At 45.0% G+C, this 27,483-nt stretch overlaps 1 protein-coding gene and 1 pseudogene across 2 annotated transcripts in view; both read left to right on the top strand.

Annotated features, from left to right (window-relative positions):
• The window catches only part of KAZN (kazrin, periplakin interacting protein), a 1,256,655-nt gene that overhangs the window by 143,605 nt on the left and 1,085,567 nt on the right, over nt 1–27,483 (top strand). The window lies entirely within an intron of this gene.
• Nucleotides 11,463–11,950, top strand: LOC101053881 (large ribosomal subunit protein eL27-like; annotated as a pseudogene).

The raw sequence follows: 27,483 nt of genomic DNA on the forward strand, positions 1-27,483 counted from the left end.
TTTCTCCTGTGCTAGATTCCCTATTTCTTTGATCGAAAGTCTTCATTTTTAGTAGTTACTTCCCCATGTTAGTGGACCTTCTTCCCTTGTAGTTTCCTACAGAGTACTAGAGAAGTAACTTATTGTGTGACTTTGCATGTCTGAAAATGTCTTATTTTACCCATATCCCAATGGATAGTTTGGCTGGGTATAGAATCTTCCTCTTAGAATTCTGAAGGTATTGTTTAATTATTTTCTGGCTTCTGCTATTGTTATTAAGAAGTCCAATTCCATACTGATACCTGATCTTTTGTGACATTCCTCTCTGAAAGCTCTTAGGATCTTCTCTATCCCTGATTCTAGAATAATTTTATTACGATGGGTCTTAGTGTGGGTTGAGCTCATATCGTACTGGGAAACTTCTAATATTTTTTCTTTGTTTACTAACTATTTTTTTTGTCTCCTCTCTCTCTGGAAATCCCTTAGTCAATCTAGGACCTCCTGGACTGATCTTTGAATTATTTGTTTTTTCCATTTTGGGAATTTCCTCAGCATAAATGTCTACTCCTTTTACAGAACCTGCTGCTCTTGATTCCAGAACATTTCTAGTTTGTTTACTTGGAAAATACACCCATAGCTACTATAAGCATAGAGGAGAGGGAAGTCACTTCCTATGCTGGATTACAGGAGGGCAAGAAAATGGAGTCCAACAGCTTCTCCTCCAGACCTGCAGAACATTCTCCCTGTTTTCTCTCACCTCAGTCTCAGCTACCTCTGTACCTGGTACTTCAAATTTCTGAGCACATCTAGGGTTCTCAGGGCAAATCAACTTGCTTTTCTGTATTGTCTCCCTCTGACATAACTTAAATTTAACTTTCTTCTGTTCACTCAATCTATTTTATCACTTCATATATTGTGGGTTAGTGATGCAGATGACATCTAGTTTCACCCAAACTGCCTTTAGGTTTCTTTTTTTCCTCTCCTTTTTGTTGTGAATTAATTTTTTAGAGGAGAAGGGGACAGATATTTCTTCATTCTGCCATCTTGAAATTGGAAGTCAAGCTGTCTATTTAAAGAGTTTCTCAAGCTACTCCTTTACATAATAAAGTAAAAGATTGTTTGACGTATCATCTTTCCAAAACTTTTGCATGTTACTGAATGCCAGTAGTGAATGAACTCATTTTTTCTGCTTACTTAACTGACCTTAAATATCTCTCATCATAATGATCATTAATGACTTAAAGCAATTTTTTCTTATTGTGGTAAAATATACAAAACATAATTTTAGCCATTTTAAAATGTACAGAATGGGATTAAGTACATTTACATTGTTGTGCAACCCTCAGTTCTGTAATTTTTTCATCTTCTCATGTTGAAACTTGGTACCAACTAAACTCCTTCAATCCCCACCCCAGTCCTTGGCAATTACCATTCTACTTCTGTCTCTATGAATTTGACTACTTTATGTACCTTATATGTGGAATCGTACTATATTTTTCCTTTTGTATCTAGCTTATTTCACTTAGCATAATGTCTTTAAGGTTCACCTGTGTTGTAGCATGTGTCGGAATTTCCTTCCTGTTTAAGGGTGAATAATATTCCATTGTATATATACATCAATTTTGCTTATCCATTAACTTGTTGATGGACACCAGGTTATTTCAGCCTTTTGGCTGTTGTGAATAATGATGCCATAAACATGGGTATACAAATATCTGAGTCCCTTATTTCAGTAGGTAACCAGAAGTGGAATTGCTGGATCCAATGGTAATTTCATTTTTATTTTTTTGAGGAACTGTCATATTGTTTTCTGTAGAAGCTATATTATCTTACATTTCTACCAGCAATGCAAAACTGACTCAATTGCTCTATAACCTCTCCAACACTTGTTATTTTCTGTTTTTTTTTTTAAATTAAATATATAACCATTCCAATGGGTATAAATGTAAAAGGCTTTTCAAAGGTACATGCTTACTTTTATGGAGTATTAAGTAAAGTACTATGCATGCCTTATTCCCTTTAATCTTCACATCAACTCTGAGGGAGGCATTACTTTCACCATGTTACAGATGAAAAGCTGTTGTCCAAAAAGTTTAGGTGACTTTCCCGGATTGACATAGGGACTAAGAAGCAGGGCCACTGTTCCAATTCTATATCAGTGTGTAACAGAGCACCCAGGCCCTAGGGGCTGAGAAACAACAATGTATTGTTATCTGGCCTAGTTCTGCAGGTTGGCTGGACTCAGCTGGGCCATTCCCCTCTGTGTCTCATGTGGTTGGACCAGATGGCAGCTACGTCTGAAGTCAAATGACGACTATTCTGGGATAAACACCTAAATGACTTCTTTATAGTCACATTTCTCTTCTCTGTGCTTCATGTGATCTCTCTCTCTCTCTCTCTCTCTCTCTCTCTGTCTCCTCACCCTCCAATCAAGATTGAATCTCCAGCCATCTGACTCCAGAACCTGCTTGCCTAACCACTCTGCAATACTGTGTTTCTATTGGTTTATATTTATTCTTGGGGTAGTCAAAGTCTAAAGTAATAGAATCATTAGGGATCACCTAGTTCAGTGGCATTTAGAATCATTTTCTTAAAAAAGAAAGAGTTGAACCTTTTCCTCAAATGATAATTTACCAGGCAGTTAAGAGTATAGTGAGTAAATTAAAGATATGGGGTATGGAACCTCACTGTTCTGCTCCCTACCAAACCATGTGACCTTGGACAAGTTATTTAATCTTGATGTGCTTCTGGATTCTACTCTGTAAAATAGAAATATTTCTAGTAATAATACCTACTATGGGGTGCTGATGAGCAGATGAATTAATATATATACATAAGTGTTAATAAGAATGACTAGCATGTTGTAAGGGCTCAATGAATGAAGCTTTATTATTATTATTAAGAGTGGTAAGTAATATGAGATAAACCAGGCAATGTTCTAAAGTGGGAATTATAAATGAGACTCCTCTCTCACCATTAAGTGTGTAGCCACTGAAGTAGATGAATGTGCTTTCAACTTACAGCTAAGGCAATGTCATGGAGTAAGGATACCTGCAAATTCTTTGTAACTCCTCCTGCTGAGAGGAAATTCTCTTCTCCCTGAATCTCAGCTAACTTTAGTGACCTTCTTGACCATGAAATGTAACAGAAATGATGTTATGAGATTTCTGAGGCTAAGTCAGAAAAAGCCTTCCAGCTTCTGCCTGGGTAGATTAGACCACATACTCTGGGGAAAACCAGTAGCCATGTTAAGAAATCTGTCAACCCCAAGACCACCACACTATGAGAACCCTGAGCCACTCAGGGAGGTCCTAGAGGATGAAATGCCATGTGAAAAGTGAGAGGCCAAGGAGCCCCAAGCGGCCAGTTACATGGATGCCAAAGCCATCTTGGAAGCAGGTCTTCCAGCCTTCGCCACCTCAGCTGATACTACCTGGATCAGAGATGAGCTGCCCAGCAGAGCCCTTCCTGAATTCCAGACTCAACAAAATCAGGAGCCAAATAAAGTGTTGCTTTCAGCAACTAAGTGTTAGGGTAGTTTGCAACACAGACATGAAACAGGAAATGTATCCAGTGGCTTCAGTATATACATGGAGAGGCAATGGTCTAAGGAAAGATGCAACTCACCAGCGTCATTCACCAAGAGCAGTGTGGTGTGAGGTTAAAACTACGGACTCTGAACTCAATTGACTTTGCTGAAATCCAAGCTTTACCATTTGCTAATTGAGCAAGATTTCTAACCTTAAATTCCGTAAGCCAGTTGTAAGGATCAAATGAATATTATATTTGCAAGTCACTTAAAACAGTGACCGGCACATAGTAAATATACAATTATTATCAATGGTAACTGATAGATTCTGAATCAGAATTCATGTTCCCTGATTCCAATATGATGGATTCTTAGGGAGCCAACCCATGGTGGGGTGTGTATATGTGTGAAATTAGAGACTTTGTGACTTCCTAGTTTGCATTTCCTTAGGCAGGTTGCAAATTGCTTATCACTGAGCCTTAGTTTCCTTATCTGTAAAATGGGATGAGTAATAGTAGGGTTGTGATTGAACAGATGAACTATAATAACTGTGTAAAGGATTTAACATAGTGCCTAGAAAATGGTGAACAGTCCACAATGGATAACCACTACTCCTGTAGTACCACTACTGCTACCAAGACTTCTATTTCCACAATGCTATGATTTTCCTACTCATGAATGGAAACTGTGAGAAAAGTGTGTTATGTGTGATATAAGAAAACTGTGATATGTAACTGTGAGGAAACATATAATTGAAAAAGAGGTTGGAAGTTTTACCTCATAATGCAGAGAACAGACAAGGTCCATTTGCTATGAAAATCCTGCTTCTAGAGAAGCATTTTAAATGCAAATTCTCCAAAAAATTAGTTTTCATCATCTAGTTGGAAATCACCAACAGTGTGATAAAAAAAATTAATAGGAATCATGGATGGTGGTTCACCTAATGATGACTCTGAAGTGACAGCATCTGTTGCAGATTCACTGAGAATCGTTTTCGGTATGACACTCTCTCTCACCAAATGAAAAATTAATTGAAAATCCCAATCTCAGATGCAGCCAGAACAAACATTCTTGGAGCCAAAAATAGGAAAAATACATCTGAAGATTCATCAGGGGATTGTGCTCTTGTGGTTTTATATCCATGTCTGTTTTTCAAAATTTAGGCAGGAATAGGTACACACAGATGTATTTATTATCAGAGCAAAGCAAAACAAAATGAAAATAAAGAAATAAAAAAGAAGAAAGATGAAAGAAGCCCAAGGGTGTGTGTACTGTCCAAATACACTCCAGCATCCCATCTTGTTTGCTGGCTTTTGACGCAAAATAGGTCATTTTCCTCCTTCTTGGAACTTGCTTGGGGAGATTACCAGAGACAGCTGCATAGGTCAGACCCATGAGTGAACCCTCAGACAGTCCCTGCACTGCCATCACCCTGAATGGTGGAGGTTTATGGGGCAGGATGTAGGCGCACATGGTCCAGGACCAGCCATGCCCTCTTCCTCACCTGCACTCAGTGAGTTTCCCAGGAAGAAGGTACTATCGGGTCCAGGGGCTTGGCTCTTGATTCTCTAAGGGTCACCTGGCAGCAGACCCTTGTTTCATGATCGTCAGTCTCTGAATTGCCCGATTAACTCCTGGACAAACATTAGCCAAGGAAGACATTTTGCCAGAATTTTCATGCCTATGAGGGAGAGACAATCTGAAGGCAATCTTGTAACCTTATTGGGTACACCTGGATCGCAGTTGGGGTGCCTGGGGCACTTTATGAGCCTTTTGAACCAAAGACTTCTCTGGCCAGTGGGTTCACTTTATTTAGTCCTTTGTCTGTCTACCCATCTGTCCATCTGTGTGTTTGTTCATCCTTCCATCCACCCATCATCCATCCATCTATCTGTCCATCCATCTATCTATCCATCCATCCATCCATCCATTTGGCCATCTATCCATTTTAAACTCTTTGTTTAGAAGCAGAACTAGTGGAACTGTTACCTGAATCCTGGTGCTCTTCACTGGCAGAAGTAGGGGTGGGAAGGGTGCCCACACCCCCTCTCACTTCCTATTGCTGGCTCCTGAAGCTTCTCCATAGAACTCTGAGCTCTAATAAGCACATCTTTTTGATAACCACTGATCTCAGCCATGTGCCTAATCCTTTATACTTATTCCTCATTTTGTTCCCAAATATTGATCTGGGTTCTCTTTGACCTCTTGCTTGGACACCCAGGAACCCATGGAACAGCACCCCTTGGAAGTTTCCATAGGCTGCTCAAACATAGCACTTTAGAACGGAACTTTCCACACTCCACCCTCACTCCAAACAAGCAATCCCTCTTCTACAAAGCAATCCCTCTTCCACTTTAATGGCACCACTACTCACCTGGTTGCCCCAGCTGCTTGCAGTACTTCTGCTGCTTAGAAAGAAAAAGTTTAATCTAGGCATGGTGACTCAGCCTGTAATCCCAGCACTTTAGGAGGCCAGGGTGGGCGAATCACTTGAGGTCAAGAGTTTGAGACCAGCTTGGCCAACATGGTGAAACCCCATTCTACTAAAAATACAAAAATTACCCAGTTGTGGGGGTGCATGCCTGTAATCCCAGCTACTCAGGAGGTTGAAGCAAGAGAATTGTTTGAGCCTGGGAGGCAAAGGTTGCAGTGAGCTGAGATAGTGCCCCTGCACTCCAACGTGGGTGACAGAGTGAGATTCAAGGGGAAGAGAGAGAGAGAGAGAGAGAGAGAGAGAGAGAGAGAGAGAGAGAGAGAAAGGAAGGAAGGAAGGAAGGAAGGAAGGAAGGAAGGAAGGAAGAAAGTTAGTTTAAAAACATTGACTGGAAGCTCCATGAAGGGACACAGAATTTGGGTTGGGTGTGATTCTATGTCATAGAGATCTGGGTGTCTCTCTGACCCAGTGGCTAGGGGTTTAGGTCTGGAGCCAGTTTTTCCAATCTCCAGCTGTGTGATCTGGACAAATTACTTAACCTCTCTCTGCCTTACTTTTCTCAATAACAAAGGTGGGGAAATACCTACCTTGTTGAGTTTTGAGAATTAAATGGCATTGTATTTGCAAACCTTTAGCATAATACCCAGCATGGAGGAAGTGCTTGGTAAATGCTGGCTAATTCTTCTCATCAAGTCCCAATCAACAATTTTAGTCAAATGTATCTCAGTATTTCTTAAATCCATCTCTTCTTCTCCATGCCTACCATCCTTCCCTAATTCAGGCTTCCATACTTTCCTGTTTGGACTATTTTAATAGCATCCTGCTGTTACAACAACCAAACCGATGTCTCTAAAACACATTTTTTTTTTTTTTTTTGAGATAGAGTCTTGCTCTGTCACCCAGGCTAAAGTGCAGTGGTGTGATCTTGACTCACTGCAGCCTCTGTCTCTGGGTTTCAAGTGATTCACCTGCCTCAGCCTCCCGAGTAGCTGGGATTACAGGCACCCACCACCATGCCTGGCTAATTTTTGTATTTCGACAGGGTTTCATCATGTTAGCCAGGATGGTCTTGAACTCCTGACCTTAAGTGATCCACCCACCTCAGCCTCTTAAAGTGCTGGGATTACTGGTGTGAGCCACTGTGCCTGGCCTAAAATACTTATTCGAACACCTTGTCTCCCACTGCCTGTTTAAATTTGAACACATTGTCTCCCACTTCCTGTTTAAAACCTTTCAATGAGTACCTGTTGCCTATTGGAAAATTTTCTACCTTCTCAGCCACCACTAATAATAGGTCATCTGTGATCACCAGGGTGCTTCTGCCCCAGTCTTCAACTTCAGTACCCACACTCCGTGCGCTTCCCCCCACTTCCTTCCTTTCTTATTCACTTTTCCCTCCTTTACTCCCTCTTTTCCTCCCACTCTCCTTTCCTTCTGTTCTTCTTTCTCTAGCTCAACTGATGTTGATGGAGATCTTTGATGTGTACAGAGCTCTGTCTGGCAGTGGGGTGATAGTGAGGGAAACTAGACAGTACCCTTGCTCTCAGGGAACTCCCGTGATAGACAAGAAGCCAGATATTGATCAAAGAGTCATGAAACGAATGTCCAGTCACAGCTGTGACAGTGCCACCCAGAGGACCTGACATGATGGGAACTTCAACCTGGCCAGTGAGGTCTGTGGCATCTTGGAGGAGGAGGCCCTGCCTTGCCTGAGAAGTTAGGCAGAGAGAAAGGGAGAGGGGCTGTGTGCATGGGGGCATGCATGGGCACGTGTCTGTGTGGGTGTGGGCATGCATTGCACGTGTGTGGGCATGTGTGTGCACATCTGTGTGTGGATGTGTTTGTGGGCATGTGTGTGTACATGTATGTGTGTGGATGGGTGAACATTCCTGTGCACATGTGTGAATTGTGAGTATGCACGTGCACATATGTATTTGCAAGTGTGTGGACATGCATGTGCACATGTGTGGATTGTTTGTGGGCATGCATGTTCACATGTGTGTGAGCAAGCGTGTACATCTGTGTTTTCACATGTATGTGTTTGCATGCATGTGGATGTGTGTGGGCATGCACGTGTATGTGTGTGGATTGTGTTTGTGGGCAGGCATGTGCACATGTGTGTGGGGCATGTGTGTGCACATGTGTGGGCATACATGTGCACATGCATCTGTGTGGATGTGTGTGTCCATGTGTGTGTACACGTGTGGATTGTGTTTGTGGTGGGCATGTGCACATGTGTGTGGGACATGTGTGTTCATGTGTGTGCACATATATGTGTGGATGTGTGTGCGCACATGTGGATTCTGTTTGTGGGTATGTATGTGCATGTGGGTGGCATGTATGTGCACACGTATGTGTGGATGTGCATGGGCACATGTGTGTACATGTGCAAAGTGTGTTTGTAGGTATGCAAGTGTGGGCCATGTGTGTGCACATGGGTGTGCATATATGTGGGCATGCAGTGCACATGTGTCTGGATGTCTGTGGGCATGCATGTGCACATCTGTGTGTGGATTGTGTTCGTGGGTGTGCATGTGCACAGTGTTTATGTGGATGTATGTGTGGGCATGCCTGTACACCTGTGTGTGAATACTATAATTTGAAGCACTGGGCACGTCCCTAAAGGCCAGATGAAATGTGTTAGTCTGTTTTCACACTGCTGTAAAGAACTGCCAGAGACTGGGTAATTGATAAGGAAAAGAGGTTTAATTGACTCAAGTTCTACATGGCTGGAGTGGTCTCAGGAAACTTACAATCATGGCAGAAGGGGACACAGGCATGCCTTGCATGATGGCAGGTGAGAAAGAATATGTGAGAGTGCAGGAAATACTACCATTTACAAAACCATCAGATCTCCTGAGAATTCACTCACTATCATGAAAACAGCATGGGGGAAACTGCCCACATAATCCCATCACCTCCCTCTCTAGACATGTGGGGATTACAATTCAAGGTGAGATTTGGGTGGGAACATAGAGCCAAACATATCAGCTCCCCAAACTCTCAGTCTCCTCTCTCTCCCTCCACTTCCCCCACTGAGCTCTCAGCCAGCCTTGTGGATAGGCCTGTCCGCATGCCAGTGCTGAGGGCCAGGCCTATCCTCTGAGAGTGTCCCTCTAACCTTAAGAGCTAGGCTCACTTCCACATCCTCAGAACAAAGCAGATGGCTGAGAACATTATTTGGAGAATCCATAACATGTATTATAACAAACAAACATCATGTGGTTGAAATGACCTCAAATGTTTTTGTTGTTTAAGAAAAATTGAGCCAGATACTAGTTAAAAGTATAGATTTAATTCAGTGCCACTGCAATAGGGGAGAGAGGGTTCGGCAAAACAGCTCAACTCTGAGCACAACAAAGACAGCTGAGATTTATAGCCAAGAAATAAAGGGAGGGGGCCAGTGGATGGAAAATTTCTCAGGGGAGGCATCAACGGTCATAGAATTCTTGCTGAACTGACCTCAAAAGATTTTTACTAAAGGCAGGCCAAGGACTCAGACATCAAGGGTGGAGATAAGGAATTTTATTAGATGTCAGGGGTTGGGGAAGTCTTGTTAAGCTGATCAAGTGGGACTCTTGCTAAAACTGAACTGGACAGGCCAAGGACAGGGCTAAAGGACAGGACCCTAGCTGAGAATACTGCTCAGAGGAGCCTGTCCAAAGCATGGTTAGGAAGGAGTCTGGGTTTTTCTTTTCCGTTTTTTTTTTTCTTTTTTTATTCCTGTGCATCTACCACTTCTGCTACTCTTAAGGGTAAAGCACAAGATAAAATTTCTGGGAAGTGATGTGTTTGCATCATGCACTGCAAGAGATTGAATTCTCTGTTTCTCTTCAACTGAAAAGGAGTCCGATTATGCATGGCTAGTATTAAGCCAGGTGTGGAGGCTCCTGCCTGTAATCCCAACACTTTTGGAGGCTGAGGTGGGAGGATCGCTTCTGTCCAGGAGTTTGAGAACAGCCTGGACAACATTTTTTTTTTTTTTAAAGTTGGGAAGGAGGGGTCCTCCCCTTCCCATGAGAATCCTTTATTTATCCCATCTGAGGGTGGGTATGGGGTGTTAAATAAGATTTGACACAGGTGGGGACGCTGTACAGGGGGTCTGGGAAGGTGGCTGGGGGCGGGCTGCAGGTCAGTGCACCTGAGGCTGGCGGTGCCCGTGGCAGAGTCCTCCTGGTGGCTCAGGAGGTGGGCCCAGCTTCTCTGCCTCCTGCTCCACTGACTGGCTCCCGTGTGCACTGTCTTCCTTCATCTCTGTGCTGGGCAGCTTGTCTCAGGTCTCCGGATCTCTCAGCAGCCTCACTCCCTCTTCTAGGCCCATGTCAGACAGGGCGTCCTGCAGGCCTGCCAGGTCCCCACCAGCAAGCTCGTAGCTGCGCAGGAGGCTGCCGCTGGGTGAGGCCGTCTGTCGGTACGTGTCCACCAGGCTGCGCAGACCCAGCTGCTCTGCCAGTTCTGCCCAGCTGCCTTGGGCTTGCGGGAGAGTTGGGCGTGAGATAGAATTCCTTTAAGTGCAGGAAGAAGCCTTCAAGTTATCCAATCAGCAAGAGTAAGATGACCCCATCTGCAAACTGGGTGTCCAGATTCTGCATAGACAGGCCCAGGCGGTCCAGCTTCTGGTTGACAAAGTTCACGCTGGCCTCTTTCACTGGCTCTGCAGCGGGGAGAGGACCCAGGAAACCTGAATGAGTCGGAAGAAGATGAAGAGGACGATGACAACGAACGTGATGGTGATGATGGGGGAGAAAATGAGGAAGAGGAGGAAGATGCAGAGGCTGGTTCAGAAAAGGAGGAGGAGGCCCGGCTGGCAGCCCTGGAGGAGCAGAGGATGGAGGGGAAGAAGCCCAGGGTGACGGCAGGCATCTTGAAGCTGGAGGATAAGCAGCGGCTGGCCCAGGAGGAAGAGAGAGAGGCCAAGCGCTTGGCCATCATGATGATGAAGAAGCGGGAGAAGTACCTGTACCAGAAGATCATGTTTGGCAAGAGGCGAAAAATCCGAGAGGCCAACAAGCTGGCGGAGAAGCGGAAAGCCCACGATGAGGCAGTGAAGTCTGAGAAGAAGGCCAAAAAGGCAAGGCCAGAGTGAGCGCTGGAGGCCCCTCGGGGCTGAGGCCAGCTCCCAGCAGCTGAGCGTGGCAGAGGCAGGCCAGAGGACCGAAGTGTGATGGACCAGAGTCACTTCTTTCTCCAGCCAGCCCTGATCCCTCATGCTCTGTGGCTGGGCCAATGGGCAGCCCTGGCCCTCTCTTGGATGGAGCTGCCCTACTGGTGCCTGAGTAGAGAAGAGGCCTCTGCCCAGCCTGATTCAGTGCTCCCAGGAGCCAGTGACATGAGGTGCAGGGGCCCACCCAGCCCCTTAACTGCTGCGCCTATTCACCCTGGCTTTCCACAGCCCACTCCCGCACAGTTGGACCATGATTCTCAGGGTGCTGTGATGGAGTGAGGGTGGGAGGGGCATTTGCTATTAAATGACTGGACTTTTGTGTCAGTTGTATAAAAAAAAAAAAAAAAAAAAAAAGCCTTTTTGCCATAGGCCCGAGTGGGTGCTGCCGAAATGGGCAAGTTCATGAAACCCGGGAAGGTGGTGCTTGTCCTGGCTGGACGCTACTCTGGACGCAAAGCCGTCATCGTGAAGAACATTGATGATGGCACCTCAGATCGCCCCTCCAGCCATGCTTCGGTGGCTGGAATTGACCGATAGCCCCGCAAAGTGACAGCTGCCATGGGCAAGAAGATCGCCAAGAGGTCAAAGATCAAGTCTTTTGTGAAAGTTTATAACTACAATCAGCTGATGCCCACAAGGTACTCTGTGGACATCCCCTTGGACAACACTGTCGTCAATAAGGATGTCTTCAGAGATCCTGCCCTTAAACGCAAGGCCCGACGAGAGGCCAAGGTCAAGTTTGAGGAGAGATACAAGACAGGCAAGAACAAGTGGTTCTTCCAGAAGCTGCGGTTTTAGATGCTTTGTTTTGGTCATTAAAAAAGAAAAAGAAAAAACAAACAAACAAACAAACAAAAAACCCAAAAGTACGAAATTTTGCTGGTGGTGGCATGCACTTGTAGTCCTGGCTGCTTAGGAAGCCAAGGTGGGAGGCTGGTTTGAGCCCAGGAGGCAGAGGTTGCAATGAGCCAAGATGGTGCCACTTCACTCCAGCCTGGGCAACAGAGCCAGATCCTGTTCCCCGCCTCCCTTCCCCCCCCCGCCCCCAAATGCTGGTACTTACCGCGGCTGCGCTATCTTCTGGAGCTCTTCCAAGCCTTCTTTTTCTGATCCTCATTGTGGACAGGTGCTGGTATAGCATAGAGGCTGAACTTTGGACACGGCAGCGGTCCCTGTGTGAGCTGCTTCACCCCGCAGTTTGGATTTCATGTACCTGTCCTCTCCCCTGCTGCAGAATAAACACCTTGATTCAGAACCCACATCCCAGGCTGTTTCTGACCTCATCACTGACACCTGGCTCACACCTTGTACCTGCTCTCCCAGGGGTCAGCCAGAGCACCGAGTTCCCTCAACCCATCCAGGGCCTAACTCTAAACGCCAGATGGAGCTGTGATAATTACGTGTTTACATATTCTGCTTTTTGCAAAGGGATTAGCCTTTTTGAGCCCTCTCTATCAGCTGATCTCATCAATATTTCAGAACTATGTCAAAAAAAAAAAAAAAAAAAACCAAAAGAGCTGCTGGGCTCCATGATAATCCAATAATCTGCAGAAAAGTATTTGTTCATCCTGCACCTCATAGGGTACGGTGGTGGCCTCTGCTACACCAAGCCATGCAGGATGCCCTACAGGAGTTTACAATTAAGATCATATCCTGTGATGCTGACAAGCTGTGTGATTAAAGAAAGGACAAGGTGCTGGGGTGAAAAAAAGCCAAGAGAAATTGACAGGACGATGATGTGCTTGCACTGTGTGCTATGTGGGGTCTGATGCTCTGGGCCCTACTCCAACTGCCTGAGTGGTTGGGATGTGTAGGGGAACAGAGGCCCATTTGGCGAGTTCCACCCACCCTGGAGAGCAGAAAAGGAGACTGAGAAAGTGAAGTAACAAAGGAGAGAGGGAGGCCTTTTCCTTTCTGAAGAAGTGACATTTAAGCAGAGACTTGAATGAGGCAGGGAGGGATTCATGTGCATATTCTAACAGAGCCCAGGCTTTTAGGCAGATGAACAGCCAGTGAAATGCTCCTGTGCCCATCTGGAGGTTGCTGAGACCCTTGGTTTTCCACGGAATGCCCTTGGCAGATAGGGCCTAGGTTGACGTCCCAGGAGGCCTCCAGCCTCTGGTGCCTGTACCCTTGTGTGTTCCCTGCCCCTCGAGTGTGGGCAGGACCTGGGCCTCACTTCTAGCCAGCGGAACACAGCAAAGGTGACGGGATGCCACCCCATGATTTTGTGGTGTTACCTGGCAAAGGTGGTGGGATCTTACTCCTGTGACCACATTGCATCACGTAAGACTCTATCTTCCTAGAGTCACTGTCATTCTTCCAGTGGCCTTGAAGAAGCAAGCAGCCACGTTGTGAGAGAACCTGTGGACAGACCCAAGTGGCAAGAAATGTCATTTTTTGTTTTGTTTTGTTTTTTGAGACAGAGTCTTGCTCTGTTGCCCAGGCTGGAGTGCAGTGGCGTGATCTCGGTTCACTGCAAGCTCCACCTCCCGGGTTCAAGCAATTCTCTGCCTCAGCCTCCCTGAGTAGCTGGGATTACAGGTGCCCACCACCATGCTCGGCTAATTTTTCTATTGTTAGTAGAGATGGGGTTTCACCATCTTGGTCAGGTTGCTCTTGAACTCCTGACTTGGTGGTCCACCCACCTCACCCTCTCAAAGTGCTGAGATTTTAGGTGGGAGCCACCGTGCCTGGCTGAAATGTAGTTCTACTACCGTGATAAATTGAATTTTGCCAACAACCTGAGTGAGCTTGGAAGCAGCCCTTCCCAGGTTGAACTTTCAGAGGAGACGATGAGGTGGTAGCCCAGCTGACACCTTGATTGCAGCCCAGGGAGACACTGGAGTGGAGAACCCAGCTAAGCCACACCTGGACTCCTGACCTACAGAACGGTGCAATCATAGGTGGGTGTTGTCATGAGCTGCTGTGTATTTGGCAGCTTGTTACCCAGCATAAAGAGCTAACACGGTTGGTGTCCTGGGCAGTGGACATTTCCCTTTGCTCAGCAGTGAGGAAAACTGTCCGATGGCCTTATTGAAATAGGATCCGAAGGCTCTAAGTTCTGATCACAACGCAGAACTATGTTACAGCCTTCATGGGACCTGGGTAGTTTTGCCATTGTGGGCCTCATCCTCCAGTAAAAAAAAAAAAAAAACAGTAAAAATTGTTTTATGTCTGTTTTGGTACACAGATGAATACAGCTTTCCCTTGAACAATGCAGGGGTTGGGGCACTGACCTCCTTCACGGTCAGAAATCCATGCATAGCTTTTGATTACTCAAAAACTTAACTACTTAGCCTACTATTGCCTGGAAGCCTTACTAACAACATAGTTGATTAACACGTATTTTGTATATGTATATATGTATGCTGCCTTCTTACAATAAAGTAAGCGAGAGAAAAAATGTTACTAAGAGAAGCATAAGGAGGAAAAAATACCCTGACTCTTTGTGAAGTGGAAGTGGGTCATCATAAAGCTCTTCGTCCTCATTGTTTTAGTGTTGAATTGACTGAAGAGGAAGAAGGGGAGGCGTTGTTTTTCTGTCTTAAGGGTAGTGGTTTGTCTGTGCGTTTTTTTTTTTCAAATTGTCTAAAAGTTGAAAACAAAAACTCCAAGAAAGTTTCCAATATATTTACAGTTAAAAAAAAAAAATCTCACATATAAGTGGACCCATGCAGTTCAAACTTATGTTGTTCTAAGGTCAACTGTGCGATCAGGCTGGTTTCATTATTACATACTATAATATTCATTGCTCTTCTGATTAAAGAAATAAAAACCTTTTCGTGGGCCCCTGAAAGTATGTTGAGCCCCTGGCATGTGCCCATGAGGTCTGATGGGTAATCAGCCGCACCACAGCCTCCCTACGCTGTAGGCCACTTTTGAATTTTTGGTAGACTGAATTTGAGACAATGAAAAGGTGAGGACAGGATGAAGAAAGTTAAAAAAGGGAAGAGGAGGAAGAAATGGAAAACATTCGATCTCAGTAAATATTTACCAAGGTTTTCCTGGGGGTTAAATGCTGGGACTGCAAGGATGAGGGTAGCTCAATTCTTGGCCCCAGGAATAGTCCACTTTAATAAAGGAGATAAGTTTTATCTGGAAAATTAAGATAGATTAAGATAGATGACAAGGACCAAAAGGGAGAAAAGAGAATAAGTCATTCAAGGAAGAAGAGTTCACTTCCAGGATGATTTGTTCATTTGCTGGTTGGTTGGTTCATTTATTTTCCAAACATTTATTGAGTTCCAGGTCATGCGTGAGAATTAGAAATGTGTATAAGTAGTGGTGTCTGCCTCAGAGAAACTCATAAGCTAGTGTAGGAGACAAATTATTATAATACGATGTGTTCAGGAAGCCTGCCTGGATGTGAAGCCTGGCTCTAGAGCAGACGCCTCAACCTCAGCGCCATTGATGTTTTGGGCCAGGTAGCTCTTTGCTGTGGGGTCTGTCCTGTACATTACAGGATGTTTAGCAGCATCTGTGGCCTCTACTCACTAGGTACCAGTAGTCCTTATCTTCACCTTATAGTTGTAATAACCAAAAATGCCCCTGGAAGGGTGAGGAAGGAGACCTGACCTTGGTTAAGAACCACTGGTCTAGGATTGACTGTATCACCCAGAGTGAGTTATTTAATTTGTAGGTGCCTCAGTTTCCTTATCTGTAAAATAGGGACAAAATTAGACCTATCTCACAGGCTTATCACAAGTATTAAGTGAGTTGATGTCTGTAATAAACTCAGAATATTGACTGGCACATAGTAAGTGCTCAGTAAATGTAAGTGGCAGCTGGCATCATTGTTACAGGGAAGGGCTCTGACACATGACTTGGGATAGACCCAGAACCTGCACTGCGTGAAGATGTGGGTCTGTGATGTATGTGTTGAGGAGCCTTGGGATATAAGACACATGCATGTTGATTGGGTCTGTGAAGTCAGGGAAGGTTCCAGAAAACCTTGATTGCCCAAGCAAGAAATCTTTCCTCTGAGCCAGGAGGTGGTGGGGATCATGAAGGTTTCCGAGCCGTGTGTGGGTGTGGAGGTTTCTCAGGCATCCATACAGGAAAGTCCTTCTCCCTCCACTGGATCATCAGACAGGGGTTCAGCTAAGAGTTCCCTTTAAACCTAAACCATGCAGGGCTGTGGTTCCACAAGAGGTAGATTTTCGGTTCTTCTGCAAAGAAGAGGAAGAGTCAGAGTGTGGGGAGCCTCCCTCTGCCCCGTGGAATCTCTACTCTTCTAGTCCACAAAGCAAAGGGAAATGAATGTTATTGTTTGCAAAAGAAAAATCAACCTCCGGGATGTGTTCTGGACTTAATTTTGCAAAAGATAATGTTAAATGTCTCAATGTCTGGGAGCAAAATATGCTATTGAGCCTCCCCACCCCACCACAAGGGTCTTAATCGTTTCCTTTGCTGTCCAGTCTTTCTGCCCCAACAAGCTAGCCTACCTTCTACCCCTCTCATTACCACCTTAATCTGAATTTCTACTTTCTGCACTTTGCTCTGTGACTCGTAATCTACCTCCTCCCTGGCATCAAGATCCAGTTTTTCCAAAGCCTTTTTACCTGGGAGGCAACTCAGAATCATGGAGCCTCAGCTTTGTGCCAGGTCTTTGCCCACCTGTGGTTGGCAGAATACCGGTCCCTCAAAGATGTCCACAGAAACTGCGAATATGCTACTTTACATGGCAGACGAGCTCTGCAGCTGTGATTAAATTATGAACCTTGAAATCAGGAGATTCTCCTGGATAACCTGGTAGGCTGATGTAGTCACAAGAGTTCTTCCATGATGAAGGCAGAAACATTACAGTCAGAGGAGATGTCATGATGGAAGCAGAGCTTGGAGGAATGTGGACCACAAGATGAGGAGTGAGATAAACTCTAGAAGTTGGAAAAAAGCATAAAAACAGATTTCCTCTGGAGCCTCCAGAAAGGACCTAGCACTGCCAACCTCTTGATTTTAGTTCTGCAAGACTCATTTCAGGCTTTTGACCTCCAGAATTACAAGAAAATAAATCTATGTTACTTTAAGCCAGAAAGTTTGTGGCATTTTTGTTACAGCAGCAACAGAAAAGTAATACATCACCCTTGGGTCACCGATGAGACCACAGAGAGTTTCGGAGGTAGTTTGTTCATGATTACGCAACAGGTGAGACAGAATCAGAGACATGAACACATCTGACTCTGAAGCCTGTGTTTGTCCTGAGACACCAGACTGGAAATGGTCCTTTTTAGACAAAGCAGGAGACCCAAACTGGCCTTGCTCCTATACACCATCAAGTCTTTCAAATGTAGACAACAAACAAACAGAAAACATTCAGATTTCAAAATCACTCTCTTGGCCACATGTGTTGGCTCACGCCTGTAGTCCCAGCTACTTGGGAGACTGAGGGAGGAGGATTGCTTGAGCCCAGAAGGCAGAGGTTGCAGTGAGCGGTGATCACAACACTGTACTCCAGCCTGAGTGATAGAGCGAGACTCTATCTCAAAAACAACAAAACAAAACAAAACAAAGCAAAACCAAACATCACTTGCTAAAGCTAAAACTGGTTGCAGAAGGAAACCTGTATGTTTAGCATTCTTGGTAGTTCATGAACTAGGAACTCCTTTTCTTTGAAGATGTTTAGAATGTGGTCAAGGTCACAGCCTCACTTCCTGTGCGGGCCAGTTATGTTTACTCTGCGGTAAGTGCCTGATCTGTGGTCCCGATCTGGTCAACCATGAAAGAAGAGGATGCATACAATGCCTAACACATAGTAGGTGCTTAAGAAATGTACATCTTTTCTCCGTCCAGCAAATCCATGGTTTCTAAGGCCCTGATAGGAGCGAACAGATAAGCAGTCAGGATTCATCCTTTTGGCTGGAAAGGCAACTCAAATGAAATGCTGAGGTGGGCCAGGCCACTGAGCAATTCTTCCAGAATGTGTGCCTCATGAGGGCAAGGATTTTTGATTTTTTGCTGTTTTTATTTTTCTGCTACATACTCGGTGCCTGGCACATAGTAGGTCTTCAATTGGGTTTTTTGGTGTGTTTGGAGAGCTAGACTAAGAGTATCATGAACAAGGGTTCATGTTCCAATTTCGCCACTTGCTTGCTTTTGAGCTAGTCTCTTAGCTTCCCTCATGATCAATAGAACTTCCCCATTGATAATGTGGCAAAAATTGTTATCCTTCTTAAACACTTTTTGGGGCTTGGGGACAGATCTGCCCCCTCCATGCCCAAGTGGGGATGTCGCAGGGCCCATTCTCGTCCATATGCCCCACCTGTGCCTTAGCTCGCCCCTCCCTTCCCCTCCCTCACTATACTGTAGGTCTAACTGAGAAGCAAGGAACAAATTCCTTGACTCTAGGGACCCCTGCAGTGACCCCTTCTCTTCTTCCTCCTTCCTTCTTTACCTTTAGTCTGAGAGCAATTTTTTCTCTTCTAACTTTCTTTAAGCAAAATGTTCTCTGCATTTGAAAGACTTGATGATGTATAGGAGCAAGGCTATCTCTGCTTTGCCCCTGAATCTGCTAAGGACTGAGGTCTTTATAAAATCGAAGCCAGGAAGACACATGGCTGCTTCCATTCTGTTCTCTGCAATTGGCCTCTCTAGAGCAGTGGGCATGGGAAAAGGGAAATATATGAAGAAGAAGAAAAAAAAACTCCTTCGATTGGTATCGCCACATGACACCAAGTCACATAACAAATCTTTAGTAAGTGCACACTCTGTGCTGGGCTCTGTGCTCGGTGGTGGCATGCAACGGTAAATAAGGGAAGTGCAGCCCTTGACATGACAATCCAGTGGATCAAAGCTCCATGGATTCATTTATCTCAGTAGTTCAGGAACTGCTTAGGGTCTGCAGAGGCAGCGTAATGTTAAACAAATAAACTATGGTGTATTCCAAGAAGAAGAAGAAGTGATTAGGGATGCCAAAATAAAGAACAGGAAGGGGAGGAGGGACCTAGTTTAGCCAGGATAGTCGCAAAAGTTCTGTCTGAGATTATATTTAAGCTAATGTTTGCAGGATGAGGCCGGGCACTGTGGCTCATGCCTATAATCCCAGCACTTTGGGAGTCCAAGGTGGGCAGATCACGAGGTCAGGAGATAGAGATCATCCTGGCCAACATGGTGAAACCCTGTCTCTGCTAAAAAAATAAAAAAAATTAGCCAGGCATGGTGACACGTGCCCGTAGTCCCAGCTATTCTGGAGGCTGAGGCAGGAGAATTGCTTAAACCAGGGAATCAGCTGTTGCAGTGAGCCGAGATCTCGCCACTGCACTCCAGCCTGGCAACAGAGTAAAATTATATATATATATATATATATATATATATATATATATATATATATTTGCAGGAAGAAAAGGAGGCAGCATGCAGTGAGAGGTGAACAGGACTTTCCAGCCAGGATCAGCATGTGCAAAGGCTCTGAGGCAAGGAAGGTTTTGGCATATTCAAAGAACTGGGAGAAGCCTAAAGTTGGCAGCAGCATAAGATGATGCTGGAATTATTGCTATGATGCTGCCTCGGAGGACTGCTTTGGGTTGAAGGAAGGACAGAATTTGCAATCTCTTTAACCTTCTGGGAGTTTAGAACAAGGAGGGAGAGGGACTGTGGTTGAATGAGAATTACCTTCCTCTAACATGATGTATTAATCAGGGTTCTCCAGAGGGATAGACGGATAGGATATATGCATATGTGAAAGGGAGTTTATCAGGGAGAACTGGCCCACACGATTACAAGGTGAAGTCCCACAATAGGCCACCTGCAAGCTGGGAAGAGAAGCTGGTACTGGCTCAGTCCAAATCCAAAAGCCTCAAAAGCCTCAAACCCAGGGAAACTGACAGTGTGGCCTTTTGTCTGTGGCTGAAGGCCTCAGAGCCCCTGGCAAACCACTGTGCAAGTCCCAGAGTCCGAAGGCCAAAGAACCTGGAGTATGAGGTTTAAGAAGAAGAGGAAAAGATGGGAGCCTCCAACATAGGAAGAAGAAGGGAGCCAGAAAACCCAGCAAACAGGGTCATCCCACCTTCTGCTTACTTTGTTCTAGCCACGCTGACAGCAGATTGGATGGTGCCCACCCACATTAATGGTGGGTTTTCTTCTCCCAGTCCACTGCCCCAAATGTCAGTCTCCTCTGGCAACACCCTCATAAACACACTCAGTAACTATTCTTTTTTTTTTTTTTTTTTTTGAGATGGGGTCTTGCTCTAACAACAGGCTGGAGTGCAGTGGCACGATCTCAGCTCACTGCAGCCTTCATCTCCTGGTTCCAGTGATTCTTCTGCCTCAGCCTCCCAAGTAGCCAGGACTGCAAGTGCACACCATATGCCTGGCTAATTTTTGTATTTTTTAGTAGAGACATGGTTTCACCATGTTGGTCAGAATGGTCTCGATCTCTTGACCTTGTGATCTACCCACCTTAGCCTCCCAAGGTGCTGGGATTGCAGGCATGAGCCACCATGCATGGCCCCAATAACTATTCTTTACCAGCTATTTAGGCTTCCTGCAGTCCATTCAAATTGACTCCTAATATTAACCATCGCATCTAGATATTCTAAGACACTGTGGTCCTTCTGCCGTGTGCTATCTGCAATGCAAAGAACTCAGAAAAGTTTTGCTACAGGAACTTGTGAAGCAGTATTTTACGATTCCTTCAGGTCCAGAGTGCCTTAAGTGTTGTCTGTTTTTAAGGAAGCATCTTGTAACACTCTCTAAATCCCTTAACTGGGTCGCAGCGGCCTGGACTATTTCCCCTACTTTCCTCTGATTTATTTGCAAAAGGCAGATTTGGAAGCCTATCCTCAAGTCAGTACCTTTTATTTTTTCGGACACGTTTGGTAGGCAAGTCTCTTTTAAGCTTCCTGCCTTCTCACCACTGTCTATTAAAACAGTTTGGATTTCCATGATTGGGTAGTTCTTTTACGAGTTAGGGTTTCACTTTTCCCACTTGCAATAAGAGCTGTAAGGCCAGATGCTCCATTTGGTTCTAGAATATTTTCCCATTATGATAAAGATGTCATTTAAGAATCATGCTATCAGAATGCACTTATTCAGATCAAGGTTTAATTTAAGGGTTTGCAGAGAGGGAACAGATTCCCTCTGAATTTTTCTGAGGGTGGGGACAATGTCCCTGTCTTCTTTTCTTCTGCCTCACTGCCCTAGAGCAGCCTGAAGTACCTGTGACATCTGTGACGATGGCCCTGAGACAACCTTCCAGGAATGCACTTGGGTTATCTGCTGAGTGAGGTTAGATCATGTGCTAAGATGATCTAACCATACAAATAAGCAACTATGTAAGTTTGCATCCAAGCAGGACCCTTTCGGAAGTAGGACAAGATGTTGTGAATAATTATTCTGGAATAACAGGCATAATCCAGGACCGTGTTGGGCAAATTGGGATGTTTGGTCACTCTGTATTTAAGTTAACCAAATTCTCGTTAGACGTTTCTAAATGTGAGCTCCTTGCTGTCTGCAGTGGTGTATAGTATCCTGGATTTGGAGACTGGAGACTTGGGGTCAAGACCCTTCTCCTCCCACACCAGCAGTGTGGCCTTTGACAAGTCAATGAGTTTCTCAAATGCTGTATCAACTTTTCTTCTAGAGAAAAATCTAGAAGGATAGTGGATCCAAGAGGGGAGCACCAGGGTCAGGGAGGAGATTCACTCTGTGCATGTCCAGCAAATGGGGGAATATGCACAAGGGATAAGACAATGGGCAGTTATGAACCAGTGGTCACAGCCTGTGATGACAGAGGTTGTAGCAGAGTGCTGTGGAAGGTGGAGGAGAGACCCCTGTATCACCTGGGGAGGAGAACAGGAGAGGAGTAATGGAGAGGGAGGTGCTGAGGAAGACTTTCTAGAGAGTTACTGACCTGTAAGCTAAGAACAGAACAATGAATAGGAGATTCTTGGGAAAAGGTCAGAGAAGAGAAAAGAGGAAGTAGAAGACACAAGAAGGGGCAGAGAGAGCATAGGCCAGGCAGGCAGAAGAGAGCTTGGTATGTCTGATGGGCTGCAAGTAGCTGTGGCCTTGAATGTGACACTGCAGAAGGTTCTAGAATAATATGTGGGGAAAATGCTCAAAAAGAAGCAAGCAGGCCCACATCCCAAAGGGCTTTGAATGCTTCTTAAAGTAGGTTTGGATTTCACCCTGAGGGCAACAGGGTGCTTTGACATGTGTTCCTGTCCCAACAGCAACAGAAAACTCCACACTGGCAGGACCTTGCCCATCTTGTTCACCACAGCATTCTCATGAGCCCTGTGCCTGGTATACAGCAGGTGCGTCCTAGATGTTTGTCAAAAGAATGAGTAGATTGAAGAGTATTAAGGAGCCAGCTTGCCTTTTAGATATATCACATCCATGCAGAGTGGAGAATGGATGTGAGAGCTGGGGACACAAAAAGAGAGAATTCAGAAGACTGTCCAGGTCACCTAGGGCTGGGTTAGTGTAGGCTGGAGTAAATGGTCACCTTTCACCTTATGGGTTTACTAATTTCGGGGAGGAAAATGTGCCTTGTTGCTGTCTGGAGTTCACATCCTAAAGATTTGCGTGGTAGTGGAGTTACTCTGCACAAGTACCTTATTCTTGGAAAGCACAGCAAACAGGAAACATGGAGAAGTTCAGTTAGTTCTGTGGGTGTTCTGTTGTTGTTGTTTTTGTTTTGTTTTGTTTTTTGAAATCCCAGCACAGTGACTTTGGAAGTAGATGGCGTGCACCCTGGAGAGCTGTGCTATAGAAGGAGGAAGAATCAGAACAAGGAAACATTCTACACCAGGACTCTTAGCCACAAAAGAACAAGAAGACGTGCAGCGAACTACTTCAGAAATTATTCCTGAAGCATAAAAACTGAGTGATTCAGGTTGAAATAGCGTGTTTTTGAGTATGACAAAAAGGACGGGACAGAGTCAAAAGGGAAGTGGTAACCATTGTTCCTGGAGTTCCCAGACAGCCTGTCCTTCAGTTATTTCATACTTTGGCTAAAGGCTTAGTAAGGAGAATCAGCCATCCTACTTGAGGCACTAGGCTGTGTAAAAGGGGGCTTTTCAGTTTCCCACTGAGATCTTACACTTAAGACTTTCTAAATGGCTTTGTTAGGGTCTTGTCTGATGGAAGATGGTAAAACTTTGTTTATTCAGGCAAATTGGGGGCAAGACAATTCTGAATTATTGCAAAAGACTGCATTGGGCCGGGCGCGGTGGCTCAAGCCTGTAATCCCAGCACTTTGGGAGGCCAAGGCGGGTGGATCACGAGGTTAAGAGATCGAGACCATCCTGGTCAACATGGTGAAACCCCGTCTCTATTAAAAAAAAAATACAAAAAATTAGCTGGGCATGGTGGCACGTGCCTGTAATCCCAGCTACTCAGGAGGCTGAGGCAGGAGAATTGCCTGAACCCAGGAGGCGGAGGTTGCGGTGAGCCGAGATCATGCCATTGCACTCCAGCCTGGGTAACAAGAGCGAAACTGCGTCTCAAAAAAAAAAAAAAAAAAAAAAAAAAAAACAAACTGCATTGGGTAATTGTTTAAAATAAATTAGAAACACAAGCCATTTGTTCAGTAATCTATCGGATATTTATTGAACACTTATTAAATGATAGCCTGATGCTGGGAGCTTGGAATCAGGAAACAAAGTAGATACAAGCTCTCTGCTCAGGAAGCTTGGATTCTAGTGTGAAGGAGAATCAATAATCAAATGATCACTCAAATCAATCTTTAATTAAAAACTGATTCATGCTACAAAGGAATAGTTCGGGAAGATAGGATATCATCAAGCAGGGACATTTAATAGAGTTTAGGGGTGGGGCAGTGTTCAGGGAAGACGACTTCAATGATATGATATTTGAGCTACCACTTATGTGAACCCAGTTAATAGGCAGTGGAGGGTGAGCAATTAAAAATCTGGCCATGTCTGTCCCAACGAATAGATGAGATGTGGCTGGAAGCACAGAAATTATAAAATGCTTAAAAGCATGTTAAGTAAATTCAATAGTCACATATTTTACATTGTTATTATTTTGCTTGGCTCAAGTTTCATTATCAATTCCAGATTACTGACATCTGAATTAATGGTGCTGTCTTTGTTAACTCAGCCCTTTTTTATTGAACTCCTGATTACCTGCCAAAGATCAGCCATAGGACCAGCTGTGCAGACGTGCAGAGATGAATAGAACATTATTGATGGCCCATGGAAGCCAATACCTGAATAGGGCAGCGGTAATATACATCAGTATTTCCCAAAACTTGAGTTGGTTGAGTGCCCACTGAACACTGTTTTCTGTAACTAGAATGTAAGTAAAAGTAATTATAATGAAAAATACTGTGTAACGACCTTCCTAACTAGCTGTGTTGCCTGTAAGACACTTTCAGCCCAAGGCATACTCTCTGTTTATTCAAAATGAAGATCAGATGTGTGTACCAGAGAGGTGTTAAAGACCAGTGGGTGCATGAGTACTCAACAGATTCTTGTTATAATCAGGTTTGAGGGTGATTCTGAATAGCTGACATCTGTGAAGTTTCAAGTCTATAGAGTTGCAATTCCCGATAGCACACCATCTATGCAGAGCTCTTTAAAAGTACATGACAGTGGGACTTATATAGAGGTTTCAGGTAGGCCACAGATATGGTTTGGCTATGTCCTCACTCAAATTTCACCTTGAATTATAATAATCTCCCTGTGTCAAGGGCAGGGCCAGGTGGAGATAATTGAATCATGGGGTAAGTTTTCCCCATACTGTTCTTGTGGTAGTGAAAAAGTCTCGCGAGATCTGATGATGCTATAGCTGAGAGTTCCTCTGCACAAATTCTCTTGGCTGCCGTCACGTGAGACCTCACTTTGGTTTTCCTTCATCTTCTGCCATGACCGTGAGGCTCCCCAGCCATGTGGAACTGTGAGTCTACTAAACCTCTTTTCTTTATGAATTACCCAGGCTTGGGTGTGTCTTTATTAGCAGCACGAGAACAGACTAACACAACCAGTGACTGTAAATTGGAGTTTATGGAAGAGGGAAGTGATAGACAGGGATGGACAATCAGGTTAAGGCATAGTCAGACTTGGGTTGTTTTGAAGGAGAATGGGTCCTGGTCGTGTCTGGGGTAGAGGGATGGGGGAGGCTGGTGAGGGCAGTTCACTGGTGGTTTTTTTTTAAATTGCATTTTAGGTTTTGGGGTACATGTGAAGAACATGCAAGATTGTTGCATAGGTACACACATGGCAGTGTGATTTGCTGCCTTCCTCCCCATCACCTATATCTGGCATTTCTCCCCATGCTCTCTCTCCCCAACTCCCCACCCCCCACTGTCCCTCCCCTATTTCCCCCCAACAGACCCCAGTGTGTAGTGCTCCCCTCCCTGTGTCCATGTGTTCTCATTGTTCAACACCCGCCTATGAGTGAGAACATGCGGTGTTTGATTTTCTGCTCTTGCGTCAGTTTGCTGAGAATGATGGTTTCCAGGTTCATCCATGTCCCTGCAAAGGACATGAACTCATTGTTTTTGATGGCTGCATAGTATTCCATGGTGTATATGTGCCACATTTTCCCTGTCTAGTCTATCATTGATGGGCATTTGGGTTGGTGGTTTTTAGCAGGCAAGTGATATTGTCCAAAGGAAAACTAATATCCTTCCATGTTTTATTCCACGCTCCTGTGTTAGAGTAATGAAAGCTCAGCTCTCATTCCTCCACCTAACAAAGGCTGCGTGAATAATTCGTCTGTTGCTATTGGATGTAATAAGCAGGAGAAACCAACTCTGGCTAACTTAAGAGAATGGAAGTTATTGGAAGTATATGCAGTAGCTCACGGGGCAACAGAGTATCTTCAACGAAATGCTGCATTTGTGTACATATTGCCAGAAAAGAGCTCTGAGGGGTTCCCTTCCAGATGAGGGGAGGCTGGGGACTCTAGACTGACAGTGACATCAAGGCTTTTTGCCCCAGGGGAAGACAGTACATTTTCATTGGAAAATTGAAGTTCTGTTACCAGAATAGGCACAGCTGCTGCCCACTTGAATTAACCAGCAAACCTTGACCAGCGAGGTCAAAAGTCACTTTGCTGCGGCCTCTCAGACCTGGGTAAGATGGACTCCTGCGTGGAGCCCACGCCTCAGAGGGGCCCACCAAGCTGAACCACCAAAACACAGACGTGGCTTGTTTGATTGTTTGCTTTGGTATCGCAAGGAAGCATTTTGGATGTTTAGTGCCCATTTGAGCAGACGGGTATTGTGGACAGGAGGCGGGAAAGCTGGATGGGGCTTCCTGGGCCGGAGGGTGTGGACCCCACAAGGTGGGGGTGGGTGTGGAGACAGTCAGGGGCCTTGCCTGGCAAACACGGACAATGTTGGTGCTTTTGTGTCAGGTTGACTGCCCTGAGCACAGTCAGGTGACTGCTGCTCTCTCCCGGCTGCTGGGTGGTGTAGTTTGGGAAGTGGAAATCCTGAGTCCGCGGAGGAGAATCTGCATATCCCGGGGCTTGTCCAGGCCAATCCTCACCCAAGGTCCGGTTGCCCCCAGGAGTCTTGTTCCGGCAAACCCTTAACTCCTCAGGTCACCAGTGGCCAGTAAGCAGTAAACATGGGTCCTCCAGCCTCCTGGTCAAGAGGCTGGGTTTTGGGAAACAGGCTTTGGGGCCCTGGGTATATGCAGACGGTAACTTTCAAATATTTAGACGTGGGCCTGTTTTGTCCTCTTGTTCTAGATGCTGCACATGCTGTGGTGAGAGCTGTGATAGCACAACACGCTGGGTCGAATTTCATCCAATGTTGTAAAGCTCTCAGCAAGGGAAGCCATCTGGGCTTGCCCTCTGCATCGATAGCATGATAAAGCCCATTCAAGACACTTGGATGGCAAAGGAACAGAGGAGTTTGGGAGGAAATGGGCTGGGGTGAATTTTTGCTGGCATGGTTCTGAAACCTTAGAACAGACGGCATAAAGCTTCCACGGTAACACGCACATGCACACAAGGCAGGAACGGGAAGAACAAACAGTGTGTGAGGGTAAAAGAGGCTAAGGCATTTTGAAACAGGCCCTGCCAAAAAGATTGCTCACCTTTGAAAGCTAAAAGCCTAATTTGAATGTTTTGTTTTTCTTTTCCTGTATTTCTAAGCACACATAAGCTACCCGCTCTGACGCTAAAATCTTGGGCCAAATCAGAAACACATTAAAAAAAAAAATCCCCCAGAGGAAAATTGCTTCAAATAGCACAGAAGGGTAAATGTCTGATCTTCCAATTACTTCAGCAGGTTCCAATCCCGGCATCTAATCCACACTCCTCTGAACTTGTTCCAATCGATACATAAGGGGCGGGCTTGGCGTTTTTCCTCTCTGTGTGCATCTTTGTTGTAAATAAGCTAGTAACTGATCTCAAAGTAGAAAGGGAAAAGGGCTTTGGTTTCTTTCTAGAATTATT

Source organism: Saimiri boliviensis, chromosome 11, assembly GCF_048565385.1.
Source record: "Saimiri boliviensis isolate mSaiBol1 chromosome 11, mSaiBol1.pri, whole genome shotgun sequence".
Classification (NCBI taxonomy): Eukaryota; Metazoa; Chordata; class Mammalia; order Primates; family Cebidae; genus Saimiri; species Saimiri boliviensis.